This window comes from Ostrea edulis, chromosome 2, assembly GCF_947568905.1.
Source record: "Ostrea edulis chromosome 2, xbOstEdul1.1, whole genome shotgun sequence".
In the NCBI taxonomy this organism is placed as follows: domain Eukaryota; kingdom Metazoa; phylum Mollusca; class Bivalvia; order Ostreida; family Ostreidae; genus Ostrea; species Ostrea edulis.
This window is the reverse complement of record NC_079165.1, coordinates 99,065,287-99,079,473: the sequence shown is the minus strand read 5'-3', so window position 1 is coordinate 99,079,473 and position 14,187 is coordinate 99,065,287. Positions and strand designations below refer to the sequence as shown.

The window sequence follows — 14,187 nt, the reverse complement described above, 5'->3', positions numbered from 1 at the left end:
ACACGATCACTGAACATGTCCGGGCAATTAACGGACATTACCGTCTGAATAACGGATAAGTATATAAAATGTTTATCATACCGGTAGAAGGCCAGTCTTTAAAGCTTACAAAAAGCGTGAAAGAATTACATAAATCGAAATTGGGATGGGATAGACAGGGAATCCACACATTTCGGGGAAATCGCAAAAAAAAGAAAGAAATAAGGAATAGGTAATATCCATATCTCAGGTGCCTGTGGTAATGGTCACGTGACTGACAAAATGAATATAATTGAAAGTGGATACATCACCCTCGCGAACCTATTTCCATGATACCTCAGAAAGGAAGGTCTACAAATGTTGGGAAGGGAAGCAGGGCCCGAGGAAAGGCTACAAGACCCCACCTCCTCCCTTTGACAATGCTGGGGAAGAGCAGACTGCTCAAGATTCATAGCTAGAACTCCTACCTGAACCTGGAGAGATTCCCGAAGGCATTACTGTCTAAATAACGGACATTTACTGGGTTAAATGAACGTGGGGCGCATGAGAAACTGATATAACGTTCTTTCAACGTTAGATGACTAGTACCGGTCCCGTGGACCTCCGTTTGACAACAGTTATTCGCCAGTTTCATGCGTTTCTTGTCCGTAAACATACGGTTGGTGTGTATTACGTCTTCGGTTGACCCGCTGAATGTCCAGTAGTAGTCCGGACGTGACTCATGTACACCGGATATTAACGGATGTGACCCGGACATGTACCGGAAAAGAAGCGTATGCAATCCGATTAAAACGCATAACAACGGATATGTATTGTACAGTAAGCGGACTCCAGATAGATCAGACTTCGCCGGACAGGACAAGGAACGCGTTGGCCGAAGGAGAAACGGAAGGAAACCGAAAGAAACGGAGACGAATGGATTGACAAATTTGTTATCCAATAATTTAAAATTAAGATTACTGTACATATTCATATTTCAATTCGTATTTTTGAAAATTGGTTTTATCATTAATTATTTGAAGATAGGTTGAAATATTTGAATATACGTTAATGGCGTTCCATAGTTAACAGGCACTGTCCCTTGGTGCCCTCTGTAATCAAGTCAACAAATCATGCTTTCTTTAACTTCTTTTTATTCATATAGTACAATTATTTTCATGTATGAAAGGTCAAGATAACGAATAGTGATCAATATCATAACTCCTATAAGCAATATAAAAAAGATAGTTGGGCAAACACGGACCCCTGGACACACGTGCCTAGGAGGAGTAAGCATCCCCTGTCGACCGGTCACACCTGCCGTGAGCCCTATATCCTGTCAGGTAAATGGAGTTATTTGTAGTCAAAATCAGTGTGCCAAGAACGGCCCAACAATCGGTATGAAACATGTCAGACAGCACTTGACCCAATGATAGGTTGTATTGACGAACTAGATCGTTATGACGACCACAGAATTTGCGAAATGCTGACTTCAATCGAGACTGTTGAAACCCTTGTACCATCAACTTGTTTGTCAGTAGCTTGCCTCGATTTAATAAATGACTATACGCACAACAAGCTCCTTCGTATTGAATCAGTTGAGAGATATAAACACCATATGCAGGTGATAAAGGAATATTGCTACATAAATATGGGAAGTTGACGATGGAGAAGCTGAAATCATCCCGTTTGTCATACAGTTGATTTGTCAGCTTGTCGTTAACGTCTACTTTCAATAAAATATCTAAGTATGGAGCAGAAGTGGATGACTCGGTGGTGTCTTATGTTTCGAGCTCACAGGGATATATCGAATCGACATATGAATGAAGGTTATTATTGTTAATAGACAAAACGTCATCGATATATTTAGATATCGAATCGAAGTCCACAGCAGAGATTTGTTCTTCTTACGTAGAAGATTTGGAATAAATTCTGCTTCATATGGATATAAAAACAGGTCAGCTAACAAAGGAGCACAATTCGTGCCCATGGGAATTCCAACTGACTGTTGGAAGACCTGATCACCAAAGATCACGAAGATATTGTCAATGAGGAAGTCTAGCATATTTTTTATTTCAACTTCAGAGTACTTATGCGTGGAATCAGAGTGGTGTTTAACAAAGTAAGTTTTTGGATGACTGATCACTAGATATGAATATTCTCATTTTCCATTTTTGTTGAAGAAGTAACTGTCTATGATGTCAAAAAGTCTAGTCTTTAATTCATCGTGAGGAATGGTCGTGTATAGTGTTAAAAAGTAATAGGTTTTGATGTTATTGATTTGGGAAAAGTTTTGCGATTTCAAGTTTATTAAAAGTTCTTTAGAATGTTTTTAGAATCCACATTTGATTAACACCACTCCTGGCATTCATGTATGTAGTCGCACAGTAAGTTTGAAGTTTCTCCTTCACAGCTGTTGATATTTTCGTGAGGAGAAAAGATAGGTGCTTGGTAGAGCACTTACTGGATCCAGCAATATATCTTTGTTTGTAAGGGTTTTTATGTAGTTTAGGAATCCAGTATAGGTACGGTAACTCATATTCATTCGACCCATTGACTGAGATATTTAATGTGTCTAAAACTGAAGCATAGTTTTGAAAAATTTCCTGTTTTGAAAGAGCAGTTGGAGTACAAGTACGATTACCAAAAGTGGAATTAATGCCAAGTTCGTTTGAAATACAGTTGTAATAATTAACCTTACAAACAAAGACAATGTTGTTACTAGCTTTGTCAGTTGGAACCAAAACATATTCCTCATGTAACCTATCTATTTTTTTTCACATCTGTTGCTTCTTCACCAAAAACGAAAAACGGAAATATTCATATCTAGCGATCAGTCATTCAAAAACTTACTTTGTTAAACACCACTCTGATTCCACACACAAGTTCTCTGAAGTTGAAATAAAAAATATGCTAGACTTCCTCATTGACAATATCTTCGTGGTCTTTGGTGATCAGGTCTTCCAACAGTCAGTTGGAATTCCCATGGGCACGAATTGTGCTCCTTTGTTAGCTGACCTGTTTTTATATTCATATGAAGCAGAATTAATTAAAAAACTTCTACGCGAGAAGAAAAAATCTCTCGCTGTGGCCTTCAATTCGACATTTAGATATAATGATGACGTTTTGTCTATTAACAATAATGGCTTTCATTCATATCTCGACTTAATATATCACTGTGAGCTCGAAATAAAGGACATCACAGAGTCGTCCACTTCTGCTTCATACTTAGATATTTTATACCAAAACGTTTGATAATCTGACTTGTAAATCTTCTAACGTTGTCTACGCCATTGAGTGTAACCTGTGTGGCTTAATTTATGTGGGAGAAACCAAGGGTTCACTTAATAAAAGAATATCGGGGCACAGATTTCAAATTAATAATGGTGGTAACCAACTTCTTTACAAGCATTTTAATGCACCGGACCACTCCATCTTGTCCATGAGGGTAAGGATTTTAGAAAAAATTTACCATCACACAAACAATCCTACATTAAGCACCCCTTTTCGTAGACAACGAGAAGATCACTGGATCAGGACCCTAGGCACTGCATTTCCATATGGATGCAATGATAATGTATATGATGTGGGAAATTTGACTAGTCCACAAGGAAATAACGTTAATGTGATGGGACTCTTTCCCAATACCCAAAGACGAAAACGCTGTCACGGACATCGTTCATATAAAAGACCAAGTATAAATGATGTCACGTTTGATTCACTTTTGCCTCACGTCAACAGACAATTGGGTCCACATCATATTCGTACAAAACTTTACTCTATTCCATTGAGGGTTTTACATACGTTATTTGAAGAAGCTATGGCTAGTCTATACTTGGATTTTTCAACACCTGAATATAGACTTAACTCTATGATTATGGATGTTGCCTACCACAGGCTCTATAAACCAGCACGGACCATGAATGATATTCCTTCCAAATCATGCCGTCAGTTCCTTAAGCTCAAATTTACAAACAAAGGAATAGATGCCGTCAACATAAGCAACATTCTTCGTCATAAAAGGGTTCAGTCGTGTATTCCAACTTATTTCAAGTTCAAGTCTACACCCTGTATTTCCTACAGCTATACTTCTACTATTGCATCCAAACTTTTTAATTATAAACAAACTTTGCAGTGCTTAGATATAGACCATCTTATACGTAATCCACCAACATGTTCTTGTTCTTCATCTTCTTTCAACTACAGTCCAGCTGGACATGTCATTACTGGTGATGTTGATATAGTTGAAAATGAGGACCTCAAATCACTTATTCTTAAAGGTCCTAAATACAGAGAACCTCGGTCTTTTAATTGGCGACAGAACTTCATCTTTATTATGAGTTCTGTCGAAGTTTATGCCAGACGATGGGCTAGATATGAAAAAGAAGAACTTGATACATTGTCAGAATGGGTTAAAAGCATAAGAGGGATATTAAAATCCCGCATTAGACACATGAAAACAAAAGTACGTACCATCTATCCTTCTGTGTTTAGTAAACCAGACGTGATAAAAGAATTAGATAGGTTACATGAGGAATATGTTTTGGTTCCAGCTGACAAAGCTAGTGACAACATTGTCTTTGTTTGTAAGGCTCATTATTACAACTGTATTTTAAACGAACTTGGCATTAATTCCACTTTTGTTAATCATACTTATATTCCAACTGCCCTTTCAAAAGACGAAATTCTTCAAAACTATGCTTCAGATTTAGACACATTTAATATTCCAGTCGAATGAATATGAGTTACCGTACCTATACTGGATTCCTAAACTACATAAAAACCCTTACAAACAAAGATACATTGCTGGATCCAGTAAGTGTTCTACCAAGCCCCTATCTTTGCTCCTCACGAAAATGTTAACAGCTGTGAAGGAGAAACTTCAAACTTACTGTGCGACTACATATGCCAGAAGTGGTGTTAATCAAATGTGGATTCTAAAAAATTCTAAAGAACTTTTAGTAAACTTGAAATCACAGAATTTTTCCCAAATCAATAGCATTAAAACCTATGACTTTTCAACACTATACACGACCATTCCTCACGATAAATTAAAGACTAGACTTTTTGACATCATCAACAGTTGCTTCTTCAACAAAAACGGAAAACGGAAATATTCATATCTAGTGATTGGTCATTCAAAAACTTACTTTGTTAAACACCACTCTGATTCCACGCACAAGTACTCTGAAGTTGAAATAAAAAATATGCTAGAGTTCCTCATTGACAATATCTTCGTGGTCTTTGGTGATCAGGTCTTCTAACAGTCTGTTGGAATTCCCATGGGCACGAATTGTGCTCCTTTGTTAGCTGACCTGTTTTTATATTCATATGAAGCAGAATTTATTCAAAAACTTCTACGTGAGAAGAAAAAATCTCTCGCTGTGACCTTCAATTCGACTTTTAGATATATAGATGGCGTTTTGTCTATTAACAATGATAGCTTTCATTCATATGTCGATTTGATATATCCCTGTGAGCTCGAAATAAAGGACACCACAGAGTCGTCCACTTCTGCTTCATACTTAGATATTTTATTGAAAGTAGACATTAACGGCAAACTAACAACTCAACTGTATGACAAACGGGATGATTTCAGCTTCTCCATCGTCAACTTCCCATATTTATGTAGCAATATTCCATTATCACCTGCATATGGTGTTTATATATCTCAACTGATTCGATATGCAAGAGCTTGTTCTGGGTATAGTCAGTTTTTAAATCGAGGTAAGCTACTGACAAACAAGTTGATGGTACAGGGATTTCAACAGTCTCGATTGAAGTCAGCATTTCGCAAATTCTATGGTCGTTATAACGATCTAGTTCGTCAATACAACCTCGCATTGGGTCAAATGCTGTCTGACGTGTTTCATACCGATTGTTAAGCCGTTCTTGGCACACTGATTTTGACTGCGGGATATAGGGCTCACGGCGGGTGTGACCGGTCGGCGGGGATGCTTACTCCTCCTGGGCACCTGATCCCACCTCTGGTGTGTCCAGGGGTCCGTGTTTGCCCAACCGTCTATTTTGTATTGGTTGTGGGAGTTGTGAGATTGATCACTGTTCGTTATCTTCACCTTGCATCTGGTTTACTAAACACAGAAGGATAGATGGTACGTGCTTTTATTTTTATATATAATTATTCTAACCTTCCTGCTTTAGACATAACTGAAATATTCAGAACAACTAGACCCTGCATGAACATGTGTATTGTACTGTAAACTCTTATAAATACTTATTACAATTTTGTATGTATTCACATAACATTGCCATTATCCACCAGGGGTGGATCCAGGAGTTGCGATTAAAGACCAAATTCTAAGTTAACACCCACAAATTGTAAGGTGCTTGTCAATGAAACATTTAACAATAGATCTCAGGTGGAGTGACATTTGTAGTCACTGTTGTCTGGAGTTACCCCAGAGAGGTGTTTTGATAACGATAACAGCCAGTGAGACATTATTTGTCGAAATGCGCATCTGGTGCATCAAAATTGGTACCGTATAAGTTTTATATCTTGAGGAAGCCCAGTATACCTGAGTTTTGATAGCATTGACCTGTATACAACTGCTATTTTCTTGTAATTCAATTGTTTTTAAAAAGACCCCTGAACAAAGCAATTTCAATATAATTGTAGTTTTTTCCCTCTAGGCCATCATTAAATTTTTTTTTTGATGTACTCCGACCCACATTTTTCAAGTCGGGTAGGTAGGTCGGTATTTTTTTTTTTGAATGTCATGGAAATCAGATTTACAAATTTACTGATGTTTTCATTAAACACATAACGCTGCCAGACAGAATAGAGTTTAGAACATTCATTTTGTACAGTTGTATATAATACACGTAAATCTTACAATGTCTTCTGAAATTTTCTCAGGACGTTTTGTATTCGTCACGGATGAGGACCTCTACCAGTAAAGTTGAGTAAACCGTTGTTAAGAAATAAATTAACACCGCTTTTTATTACCACCGATTGATTCTTCTATTTGTGGTTCGACATTCATAATAGTAATCACTTAAACACATAAATGTGATCCATGAATATCCAAGTGAATTACATGATGATGGCAATTTACAATCAGTTTTAATATTGCCCAATATAATTTTAATGCCGACTTGTCCGCATCGTTCAGTTTGTTGTGACGATCATGTTCCATTCGTTTGTCTCAGTTTAAGAGCAAAGTAAAAGTGCCTTTCACCTATTAAATCGTACTAACATTTAAATAATCCCATATCAAAATTTTATGCGTGCTTTTTCAGAAATATATATAGACCATCAATTTGAACGCAGACTCGTGGTCCGCCATAATTTTGGTGCGCTATCTCACGTGATTTTTGATTTAAGTAACATGGCTTTCAAACTTTTGTACACAAATACGATCAGCCTCGACGGGGGAGTTCGTAGCTCCTTCTTCTATCTTGTTGGTAGATAATGTGGTAATTTGGGACAGAGATGCGGTATATTTGATCGTTCATATAGATAAGTGTTTGAAAAGTTCCCGGATTAACAAATGGTCATTATCAAAGTGAAAATAAAACCGAAAGACGCCCAAAGAACATTTTGATACAGTGTTACAACAATTCTGTAAAACATTTAAGTGTGGAAAAAACGATTGGGTCGGGACAAATTTCACGGCTCGGTCGGAGTACATCAAACAAATCAATTTTTATTTTAAGCCCTATATACATGTATTATAAATTACACAATCAGAAATCAAACAATAATTTGCACAATAATTTCTAAAATTTGTAACTTATTGAAATAATTTGTCATCAATTTATGATACCTCCATATTTATAAATGAAATTATTCATTGAGTCAATGACTGAGAGTAAGAGAGAGAAAGAGAGGGTGGGTGTATACTGTGTGTCAGCTACCCTTAGAAATATAACCATTATTCAAACACTATTACCATGGAAACTCTGCAGAGGTCCCTGAGACAGGTCCTGTGTATATCAAAACTATATCTTAAAAAGTATTTCTTTGAGTTCCATGGGATGTACCAATTAACACCTTGGTAGACCCTGGCCACTCCAGGTAAATAACATCTGTTTAGATTAGGCTCCACCTACATTTTTACCAACCGTACGGTCATGAGATGGGTCTTTAAGGGGGGGAGTTTTTGAGACGGAGGGGGGTCTGGGAGCCCCCAAGTTTTTGAGACGGAGGGGGGTCTGGGAGCCCCCTTCAGGCTCCCAGTGGGTCTAGGGCGAAGCCCTGGTGGGGGCCCAGATATCGAAGCCCCCGGATTTTACAGTGTGATGTATTCATGATCCATTCTATGTTTGTTTAGAGTTGTTTCCCTTTGTGCTCTCCTGGATAATGAGATTGATAAATCAGTTAGTAAACGCAAATGGCGTGAATTGTACTGTACACCACATGGTGTCAGAAGTTGGATAAAATTCACACCCATCCATCGTCATCCATAGAAATAGAATACAGAGAAATTTAGATAGGATCGAGCGTGCACCATGGACATGATTAGTTCACATAGCACACCAATATTTAACTGGGAGGCCCCGGACCTCGTAGAAGAATGGCACACATTTATTCAACACGTGGAATTTTGGATAAAAGGCCCTTTGAACCCGAAAAATGAAGATGAGCATTGTAACTACTTGATGATTTGGATTGGCGATAAGGGGAGAGCCATACATTCCACTTGGAACCTGTCGGAGGATGACAGTAAGAATTTCTCTGTGATCAAGGAGAAATTCGAGAACCACGTGAAACTGAAGTCGAATTGAGTATATTAAAGATACAAGTTTCTTAGTAGGACACAGAGAGAAGGTGAGACTTTTGAAAAATCTTCACATACCTCAGACTTCTTTTTAAAGAATGTGGATATAAGGATCCAGACGATATGATACGTGATGCTATTGTGTTTGGAACCAAAGACCATAAAGTACGTAAAAATATTAATGTTATTGAGGGGTCAGATTTGACACTGGAGAAAGCTATTAGCTTCGCTAAAACGTCTGAGCTGTCTAAGCAACAAGTACAGTCCATGGAGGACAAATCTGTTCCTGGTAACTCAGTGAAAGCGAACAGGGGACAGACACAATACAGGAAACCGATATAGCATGCCAAAAATGAAAGTACAAAGCAGAAAGTGAGATACTGTAGAAACTGTGGCAAGACTCATGGTTACAAACGATGCCCTGCTTATGATGAAACATGTAGAAAATGTGGACAACCTAAATCACTTTGCTGTAAAGTGTCGATCAAGCAACAAGAACTGTGCAAGCTTAATTAAAACAAAAGGAAAAGTATGCAGGCAGTAGACACGTCTGAAGAAGACGTTTTTATTGGAACTGTGGATGTGGGGTATGAAAGAGACAAAGACTGGTTTAAGACCATTCAAGTGAATGACATAAATATTCAGTTTCATCTCGATACAGGAGCCAAATGTAATGTGATTTCTTGCACTCTACTACAGAAAATAGACAGGAATGCAGAACTCATACCTACCTCTTCATCACTGAAGTTATTCTCAGGACACTACATTCCTTGTGCTGGAACTGTTAAGTTACCTTGTTCATAGAAAAATATTACTCTGCAAAGTGTGAAATTCCACATTGTTGACAAACCAGTGAACACTGTACTGGGAGCTGACATATGCACCAAACTAGGACTTATACAGAGAGTGCATAGCATTCACAAGGAGAACAGTTCTGTTGTACCAGATAACATCTTAAAGGAGTATCGGAATTTATTTACCGGACTCGGTTGCTTACCAGGCACTTACACCATCAAGGTTAACAAAGATGTGCAGCCGGTGATACATCCTCCACGCAAGATCCCATTAGCCTTAAAGGACAAGGTCAAGGATGAGTTGGACAGAATGGAGAGTGAAGGAGTGATTGTTAAGCAGCGTGAACCTACTAAGTGGGTCAATTTCATGGTAACTGATACCAAGCCCAATGGAAAGATTAGGATCTGTATTGATCCTCGGGACTTAATCCGTGCTATATTGCGTGAACATTCTCCTTTGCAAACAGTAGAGGAAGTAGCAGCAATGATGCCTGTAGCCAACGTTTTCAGTAAATTGGACACCACATCTGGATTTTGGCAGATCAAACAAGACTAAGAGAGTTCGCAGTTGTGAACATTTAACTCGCCATTTGGACGTTATCATTTCATCAGAATGCCGTTTTGAATCAGGTCTGCTCCGGAAGTGTTCCAATGTACTATTTCCGAGATGGTCCAGGATCTTAATGGAACTGAAGCGATTATTGATGTTATCATCATATGGGATACCATGGTGGAAGAACGTGACTGGCGATTAAAAGTGGTATTGGAAAGTGCTTGTCAATTCAACTTCAAGCTCAGTGCAGACAAGTATGAGATTAGACGTTCGGAACTTACCTATGTTGGACATAGATTTACTGACTCTGGCTTGAATCCTGATCCAGAGAAAGTGCGTGCGGTACTGGAAATGGACCGTCCAGAAAATGCGATAGATTAATTAATTGCTGTTTTCCGCCACACTCAACAATTTTTTCAGTTATCTGGTTATCCAGGTTTTGTTGGTGGAAGAGAGAACCCAGATACAATGTACCTGGGAAAAGACCACCGACCTTCCAAAAGTAAACGGGAAACTTTCTCACTTACCGGCATGAGCGGGATTCGAACCAACGCCAACCAGAGGTGAGAGGCCGTGTGATTTTGAGCACGGTGCTCTAACCACTCGTCCACGAAGGCCCCTTGAAAATGGGAGGAACCTCCAAACATGTATGAGCTTTGTACAATACCTATAGGAAAGTTTATGCCTAATCTGTCAGAAGTCGGCAGTTCGTTACGTCAGCTATTGGAGAAAAACACAGCTTGGATATGGAAACAGGAACAAGAGGAGAGCTTCCAGAAACTGAAACATATGACAACTGGTACACCAATTCTACAATACTATGACCCGAACAAACCAGTCCAGGAAAGAAAATGTTCCAAGCCGATCATTTGAGTCGTTCTTTTCTCAAGGAGACAAAGGGGATACTCGTTCCGGATCTTCAATTGAATGAAATTAATCTTACATGATACTCACCTGCCTCACTAGAAATACAAGACGGATCAGGAAATAAACCAGTCATGATATGGAGTTACAGAAGCTCATGGATACGGTCTTAGTTGGATGGCCGGACAACAAAGCTGATCTATCACCAGAAATTAGGACTTACTGGAATTTCAAAGACGGCATTTCTTGTATTGATAGTTTTCTGTATAATTCTGATAAACTCATTGTTCCGAAGTCGCTGCAAAACGAAATGCTGGAGAAACTTCATGTCGGACATCAAGGAATCGTCAAGTCTAAAAACCGTGCAAAAGAAATTCTGTTTTGGAATTGTATGGGAAAAGACATTGGAAACCTTGTGAGTTCCTGTGAGATTTGTGCAAAGCACCAAGCCAAGAATCCTAAATAACTGATCATCCCAAGCGAATTACCTACAAGACCTTGGTCAAAGATTGGTATGGATCTTTTTGAACTCGATAGAACCCATCATTTACTCACTGTTGATTACTTGTCAAAGTGGCCAGAGGTGTCTAGACTCGAATCATTGACATCTAAGTGTGCATGATTGCCAAATACGGAATTCCGAACATCATCAAAAGCGATAATGGGCCGCAGTTTAGCAGCTTTGAATTTAGGGAATTCGTAAAGTGATATCAGATCACACATTCAACTACTAGTCCTTACTATGCTCAGTCTAATGGACAAACAGAAGATATGGCCCAGACGATGAAACGTATAATCACCAAATCTCATTATCCATATGTAGCTCTGCTAGAGTACAGAAATACCAAAATTGATGGTATTGATATTTCGCCTGCTCAGATGATTCTAGCGCGAAGACTGAAATCTATCGTACCGCCTTTGTTGAAATCGAACATAATTGAGGATACCCTGGTCAAGCTTAAATTTCGTCAGGAAAAACAGGAGGAAAACTTCAACAAGAATCCATCTGGACAGTGGACAAGCGGGCACATCGAAGACTTCCTTTCGGCTAAACGTTCGTACATCGTTCAGAGTACTGGAAAACATTATAGAAGAAACCGCAAGTTCTTGAGGCCAACTCTAGTTGGAAGTAACTTTGAATGCACAGTTACAGAGAATACTCCAATATCCAGTGCTCCGTCGTGCAGTCGGAGTCTGCCAAAATCAGAAGTCAATAGAACCGAAACTTCTTTGTCGCATTCTACAGCTTCTGATGAAACTATTACGGTAACACCTGATGTAAAACTGCCAGCTTATTAGCCCTGCTCATGTGACCCGTAGTGGCCGATGCATAAATATTCCTGTGTGTTACCGCGAGTGAATTCAGTGATTGGAGTGAATAGTGTATCATTGTGATCGGTGCTGATATATTCTGCATAGTTATGTATAATGTGTTCATTTATTTTACTTTAACAATCAAGTAGATTGTTGGATTGAATTTTGACATGATTGATTTGAGTGATTATATTTTGTCAGTAAGTAATTTACAACTTGATTGCTGATTTCTTTCATATAACTTGAAGTATATTTTGGGACTGGATTGGAAAAACAGCTTATATTGTCATTCTTTGAGATGGTGTTATACATAAGTACATGTATATTTACAGGCCAATAATCAAATGCATGTTTAAATATATTTTGTAGCAATTGGATGTCCATTTTAAAACAGTTCAAAAATATCATTTTTATAAGGGGAAGGATGTGATGTATTCATGATCCATTCTATGTTTGTTTAGAGTTGTTTCCCTTTGTTTGTGCTCTCCTGGATAATGAGATTAATAAATCAGTAAACACAAATGCCGTGATTTGTACTGTACACCACATATAGGGCTTGAAATACATGTATGTCTCCTAAGCAGTAATTTTTACTATATTTTCAGTCATTTTTCAAGATGAAATTAATAAAATAATGCAAATTTTAACGGTTTTTGGGAAGAAAATGTAAGTTCTCCCAATAAAAGTAATCCAAGAAATCAAAGGATTTTGTCATTTATTTCTCCGAGAGTAAAAGAAATTACTGCTTCTTTTATCGTTCACATTTTTTGAGACCGCGATTTACCTTAATTTTGCTGTGACCCCCCTCCCCTCCCCCCCTTAAATCCACCACTGTGCACAGGGGCTCAGTTGTCAGATATTGAAGTTTTGTATTATTTGTTCCCGAATAATAAATTGAAGTTTTGCATGATTTGTGTCCGAATAATAAATTATATAAATAAAATCCACCACCAAAATCCGCTTTTTTCCAGGTTTTAAAAAAGGTGTATCATGTGTACATTAAAAAAAGCATAATGTCCTTTAGCTTAAATAAAAAAAAATATTATGAAAAGCACTTAATGCCTTAACTTTTCTAATGGCATCATCCAAAAGGTCGTATTAAATCATGAGGTAATGGTTCGGTTCTCGTTCCCAGCTCCGCGTCTGGCGTCAAACCTATGATATGTAGTGACTGTTCCTTTGCCAAGTGCCCGGCCTAGTGTCGTTTAAAGTGCTTTACCGGTATTTGTTGACGACTCATACGAGTGAAAAAATCTCGCATGGGACGACTGATCAAAAGGTATCTAATATGTGTGACCTTGACTAACTTTCAAGGTCTAATAATTCATTAGATAGCTTGTTCATAGAAACTTCATCTTGATACAAAAATGTCTATGCCCAACTGCCCAAATACCAGTTCAACGTTTGTATATATTTAAAATCTTTTTGTAAAGCTAATATGATGAATTGTTGACTTTTTTATCATCACAGTTTTTATGGTAAAGGTAAACCCGACAATGTGTGAAGTACTATTTATCAGTGACTTAACACCCCCAATGTGACGTAGGTCATGACGTGTAACAACTAAAGTCTCAGGCTGTCAAGACCTGTTTCATTCTTGGTTCAAGAGTAGACACTATCGTATCAGTGTAAGATCAACCTTCCACACAGTTTTAACTTTGATTATATTTCACAATGTATGCCCAGACGGACGAAAGAAAGGCATTTTTCGAAAAAGTGCACGAAGAAGCAAGGAATGCAGGAAAAAAGGGGATGGGGAGCACTAAGTTTTCTTGTTAGACTCAAAGGGCAAATATTTAAAAAACATCCTCTTCCAACCTAATATCCCAACTTCGAATATTCGAAAAGATGCTGTTTCCTCGGAGCTTTATACAAATGATACTCCTGATGAGCTTATCCCGATTCAGATATATGGTGATGGGAAGTGTTTATTCAGAACTCTCTCTTTTTTTTGTGTTTGGAC

At 38.1% G+C, this 14,187-nt stretch overlaps 1 long non-coding RNA gene across 1 annotated transcript in view; it reads right to left on the bottom strand.

The window, feature by feature from the left end:
* Nucleotides 1-9,556, bottom strand: part of LOC130052011 (uncharacterized) — a 32,082-nt gene extending 22,526 nt beyond the window's left edge. The window contains exon 1 of the long non-coding RNA XR_008800326.1: nt 9,431-9,556. This is a non-coding gene — a long non-coding RNA (uncharacterized LOC130052011). The remainder of the gene's footprint in view (nt 1-9,430) is intronic.
* Nucleotides 9,557-14,187: the final 4,631 nt, after the last annotated feature.